At 43.6% G+C, this 6,156-nt stretch overlaps 1 non-coding gene across 1 annotated transcript in view; it reads right to left on the minus strand.

Annotated features, from left to right (window-relative positions):
* LOC143341497 (small subunit ribosomal RNA) overlaps window positions 1–486 on the minus strand; it is a 1,933-nt gene extending 1,447 nt beyond the window's left edge. The window contains exon 1 of the ribosomal RNA XR_013079609.1: window positions 1–486. This exon is cut by the window's left edge and continues 1,447 nt beyond it. This is a non-coding gene — a ribosomal RNA (small subunit ribosomal RNA).
* Between the last annotated feature and the right edge of the window lie 5,670 nt (window positions 487–6,156).

Raw genomic sequence — 6,156 nt, forward strand, 5'->3', positions numbered from 1 at the left:
GTGGGTAATTTGCGCGCCTGCTGCCTTCCTTGGATGTGGTAGCCGTTTCTCAGGCTCCCTCTCCGGAATCGAACCCTGATTCCCCGTTACCCGTTACAACCATGGTAGGCGCAGAACCTACCATCGACAGTTGATAAGGCAGACATTTGAAAGATGCGTCGCCGGTACTGGAAGACCGTGCGATCAGCACAAAGTTATTCAGAGTCACCAAAGCAAACGATGAACGAACGGACAATAATGCCCGTCCAGACCACCGATTGGTTTTGATCTAATAAAAGCGTTCCTCCCATCACTGGGACGAACTCTGTTTTGCATGTATTAGCTCTAGAATTACCACAGTTATCCAAGTAAATGTGGGTACGATCAAAGGAACCATAACTGATTTAATGAGCCATTCGCGGTTTCACCTTAATACGGCGTGTACTGAGACATGCATGGCTTAATCTTTGAGACAAGCATATGACTACTGGCAGGATCAACCAGGGAACTTGAGTAAAGTTCTTTTGTAATATTCTCTCAATTTTATTCTTCGTCGCCGACTCTGAAGGAGAACGGACGACGACACATAAAAAACTCCTTCTTTCAACATCAAATTTTAGTCTTTCGTTCGAAAGACTTGAGAGCCACCTCTTCCTCTCTTGTGTTATAATATTATATATGTATAGAGAGGGTACCACCAAAAACCCTCTCCTTCGTTTAGTTTCTTTCACTTTTCCGAGAGCTCCCCAAACTCTCGTTTATTTAATTTAATTTCATTTTTCGAGAGAGCGACCACCAACTAACTCTCTTATATTTGCTTTTTCTCGACAGAGCCACCACCAACTAACTCTCTTATATTTGCTTTTTCTCGACAGAGTCACCACCAACTCTCTCTCGTTTATATTTGCTTTTTCTCGACAGAGAAACCACCAACTCTCTCGTTTATATTTGCTTTTTCTCGACAGAGTCACCACCAAACTCTCTCGTTTCGTATTTTACTTCACAACAGAACATTATTGTATAATGGTATCCCACAACGACAAAGTACGTAGAGCTGCGCTCATGCTGAACATCTCGGGCACTTATTCACGCTGGGCATCGATCGTGGAAGCACGTATTGCCAGGCCCGAAGACTAAGCATTCATGCTGGACAAAAACGAGAAAGCGCGTATGTGCTGGTCGAGAAAGCACGTATTCGGCGCCGTACTGTTATGTCGAGGTCAGACACCTGTATTTCATTCTTTGCTCACTTTCCAGAGTACGAACCGTAGTTCCATACAATTTTTGCCTTTTAAGCTACGCTCCGTAGAGTGTAGTGCCAGTTTATGGTTTTCACAAAATTTTCAATCGCTCGGACTGAAGAGTTGATGCTCGGATAGTACGAGTATACATATTTTAAACGTATACAAGTCACCAACGTCACTCGAGACGCTTATACCACTTCAAGAGCCATTCGGTCAAAGACACCGACTCGTGGCAATGCAGTGTGGAGAAAGTCTGGAACGAGCACGATACAGAACAGTCAGGATGAAATCCCGAGGAGCGACGACTGCTTCTCAACCGAGGTCGAAGAATAGCCGTACGCTCGACGCTGCCCCGACCGACTCGACCGGACCGTCGCTTCTCTTATAGGTACCGAGGCGCCCGCCGGAACGCCGGCGACGCACGGGCTTACGCACGGCCGCTTATGGGGGGAACCGCGCGACCCAACCGCCCGCCCGAACGGCCTGTTATAACTTAGAGCGAAAACCAACACCTGTAATTTCCTTAATAATTGAGCTAGGGCAAAAAAAAAAAACGCTATCTTGTAGGAAAAAAGCAGGGGAACACGATGCCGTCGTTAAAAATATAGATTGCCGTGCTCGTTTTCGAGAAAAAAATGAAAAAATGGTCAAAATCGTCGCAGGACAAAAACTCGACACGCTATCTTGTAGGCAAAAATTAGACGAATTCAAAACCGTAGTTAAAAATATCGGTCGTCGCGCTAGTTTTCGAGAAAAAAACAAAAACGTTCAAAAAATTCGAGATAAAAAAAAAAAAACCAGCCTACCAGATAGAAAAAATTACACTGAACAAATATCATATAGGTCAAAATATGTGTTAGCGTACTAGTTTTCGAGATATAGACGAAAAACCGTCGCCGCCGATCGGTACGTCGGTCGATGCGAAAGCACCGCGCGACCGAGCGCCCGCCTAAAAGACCAGTTCGAACATACCGAAAAATCAAGAAACCGTAACTTCCTTAATAATTGAGCTAGGACAAAAAATCGACACGCTATCTTGCAGGAAAAAATCCGGGGAACACGATGGCGTCGTCAAAAGTGCAGGTCGTCGAGCTCGTTTTCGAGAAAAAAAAAAAAAAATTCTCAAAATTCGACAAAAAAATAAAACGATCAGTGGACCGTGTAGAGAATATAAAACTGCATAAGAATCGTATAGACGAAAATTGGCGTTCACGTGCTCGTTTTTGTGGAAAAAATTAAAAAAGCTCTCAAACTTCGAGATAAAAAAAAAAAAAACCGTCTACCAGGTAGCCAACGGTAAACGGTACAAGTATCGTACGGGCGAAAACGAGCGTTACCGTGCTCGTTTTCGAGTTATTGACGAAAAACAGCCTGGAGCGATCGGTCCGGCGGTCGACGCGCGAAAGTTTCTAAGTCCGCTCTGCTCCGAATCATCGCTCCGGCGTCAAAAATCGTCGTAGGACAAAAAATCGCCACCCTATCTTGCAGGAAAAAATCCGGGGAACACGATGGCGTCGTCAAAAGTGCAGGTCGTCGAGCTCGTTTTCGAGAAAAAAAAAAAAAAATTCTCAAAACTCGACAAAAAAATAAAACGATCAGTGGACCGTGTAGAGAATCTAAAACTGCATAAGAATCGTATAGACCAAAATTGGCGTTCACGTGCTCGTTTTTGAGAAAAAAGTTAAAAAAGCTCTCAAAATTCGAGATAAAAAAAAAAAAAACCATCTACCAGGTAGCCAACGGTAAACGGTACAAGTATCGTACGGGCGAAAACGAGCGTTACCGTGCTCGTTTTCGAGTTATTGACGAAAAACAGCCTGGAGCGATCGGTCCGGCGGTCGACGCGCGAAAGTTTCTAAGTCCGCTCTGCTCCGAAACACCGCTCCGGCGTCAAAAATCGTCGTAGGACAAAAAATAGACACGCTATCTTGCAGGAAAAAATCCGGGGAACACGATGGCGTCGTCAAAAGTGCAGGTCGTCGAGCTCGTTTTCGAGAAAAAAAAAAAAAAATTCTCAAAATTCGACAAAAAAATAAAACGATCAGTGGACCGTGTAGAGAATATAAAACTGCATAAGAATCGTATAGACGAAAATTGGCGTTCACGTGCTCGTTTTTGTGGAAAAAATTAAAAAAGCTCTCAAACTTCGAGATAAAAAAAAAAAAAACCGTCTACCAGGTAGCCAACGGTAAACGGTACAAGTATCGTACGGGCGAAAACGAGCGTTACCGTGCTCGTTTTCGAGTTATTGACGAAAAACAGCCTGGAGCGATCGGTCCGGCGGTCGACGCGCGAAAGTTTCTAAGTCCGCTCTGCTCCGAATCATCGCTCCGGCGTCAAAAATCGTCGTAGGACAAAAAATCGCCACCCTATCTTGCAGGAAAAAATCCGGGGAACACGATGGCGTCGTCAAAAGTGCAGGTCGTCGAGCTCGTTTTCGAGAAAAAAAAAAAAAAATTCTCAAAATTCGACAAAAAAATAAAACGATCAGTGGACCGTGTAGAGAATATAAAACTGCATAAGAATCGTATAGACCAAAATTGGCGTTCACGTGCTCGTTTTTGAGAAAAAAGTTAAAAAAGCTCTCAAAATTCGAGATAAAAAAAAAAAAAACCATCTACCAGGTAGCCAACGGTAAACGGTACAAGTATCGTACGGGCGAAAACGAGCGTTACCGTGCTCGTTTTCGAGTTATTGACGAAAAACAGCCTGGAGCGATCGGTCCGGCGGTCGACGCGCGAAAGTTTCTAAGTCCGCTCTGCTCCGAAACACCGCTCCGGCGTCAAAAATCGTCGTAGGACAAAAAATAGACACGCTATCTTGCAGGAAAAAATCCGGGGAACACGATGGCGTCGTCAAAAGTGCAGGTCGTCGAGCTCGTTTTCGAGAAAAAAAAAAAAAAATTCTCAAAATTCGACAAAAAAATAAAACGATCAGTGGACCGTGTAGAGAATATAAAACTGCATAAGAATCGTATAGACCAAAATTGGCGTTCACGTGCTCGTTTTTGAGAAAAAAGTTAAAAAAGCTCTCAAAATTCGAGATAAAAAAAAAAAAAACCATCTACCAGGTAGCCAACGGTAAACGGTACAAGTATCGTACGGGCGAAAACGAGCGTTACCGTGCTCGTTTTCGAGTTATTGACGAAAAACAGCCTGGAGCGATCGGTCCGGCGGTCGACGCGCGAAAGTTTCTAAGTCCGCTCTGCTCCGAAACACCGCTCCGGCGTCAAAAATCGTCGTAGGACAAAAAATAGACACGCTATCTTGCAGGAAAAAATCCGGGGAACACGATGGCGTCGTCAAAAGTGCAGGTCGTCGAGCTCGTTTTCGAGAAAAAAAAAAAAAAATTCTCAAAATTCGACAAAAAAATAAAACGATCAGTGGACCGTGTAGAGAATATAAAACTGCATAAGAATCGTATAGACGAAAATTGGCGTTCACGTGCTCGTTTTTGTGGAAAAAATTAAAAAAGCTCTCAAACTTCGAGATAAAAAAAAAAAAAACCGTCTACCAGGTAGCCAACGGTAAACGGTACAAGTATCGTACGGGCGAAAACGAGCGTTACCGTGCTCGTTTTCGAGTTATTGACGAAAAACAGCCTGGAGCGATCGGTCCGGCGGTCGACGCGCGAAAGTTTCTAAGTCCGCTCTGCTCCGAATCATCGCTCCGGCGTCAAAAATCGTCGTAGGACAAAAAATCGCCACCCTATCTTGCAGGAAAAAATCCGGGGAACACGATGGCGTCGTCAAAAGTGCAGGTCGTCGAGCTCGTTTTCGAGAAAAAAAAAAAAAAATTCTCAAAATTCGACAAAAAAATAAAACGATCATTGGACCGTGTAGAGAATCTAAAACTGCATAAGAATCGTATAGACCAAAATTGGCCTTAACGTGCTGGTTTTCGAGTTATTGACGATAAGCCGGTATATATATGTCCGAGATAAAAAAAAAGATAGGGACAGTGGGAATCTCCTATACTATCACGGGCGTGTATTCTCCTACTAGTTTGATGGTTGCTGTTGCATAAACCACCGACTGTTTGGCCCGCCGTTTAACCGCGCGGTTTAAAATTGCAACACAATGTTGGTGTCGCTCCGGGGTGAAAAAATGGAAAAACGACATACTTTACGCATAGGGGCGGCTGATCTTAACATATTTTGTCATGTCACCACCCCAGTGACTCTAAGACGGATTTTGCCGTCGCACGTTTTTTTATTAAAAAGTTATTAGTATATAGAAGATTTCGTTAAGCAAAAAGACACGAATATGGGAGTAGGACAAAAAATCGCCAGCCTATCTTGCAGGAAAAAATCCGGGGAACACGATGGCGTCGTCAAAAGTGCAGGTCGTCGAGCTAGTTTTCGAGAAAAAAAAAAAAAAATTCTCAAAACTCGACAAAAAAATAAAACGATCAGTGGACCGTGTAGAGAATATAAAACTGCATAAGAATCGTATAGACGAAAATTGGCGTTCACGTGCTCGTTTTTGTGGAAAAAATTAAAAAAGCTCTCAAACTTCGAGATAAAAAAAAAAAAAACCGTCTACCAGGTAGCCAACGGTAAACGGTACAAGTATCGTACGGGCGAAAACGAGCGTTACCGTGCTCGTTTTCGAGTTATTGACGAAAAACAGCCTGGAGCGATCGGTCCGGCGGTCGACGCGCGAAAGTTTCTAAGTCCGCTCTGCTCCGAAACACCGCTCCGGCGTCAAAAATCGTCGTAGGACAAAAAATCGCCACCCTATCTTGCAGGAAAAAATCCGGGGAACACGATGGCGTCGTCAAAAGTGCAGGTCGTCGAGCTAGTTTTCGAGAAAAAAAAAAAAAAATTCTCAAAACTCGACAAAAAAATAAAACGATCAGTGGACCGTGTAGAGAATCTAAAACTGCATAAGAATCGTATAGACCAAAATTGGCGTTCACGTGCTCGTTTTTGA

This window comes from Colletes latitarsis, chromosome 4 (genome assembly GCF_051014445.1).
Source record: "Colletes latitarsis isolate SP2378_abdomen chromosome 4, iyColLati1, whole genome shotgun sequence".
Taxonomy (NCBI): Eukaryota; Metazoa; Arthropoda; class Insecta; order Hymenoptera; family Colletidae; genus Colletes; species Colletes latitarsis.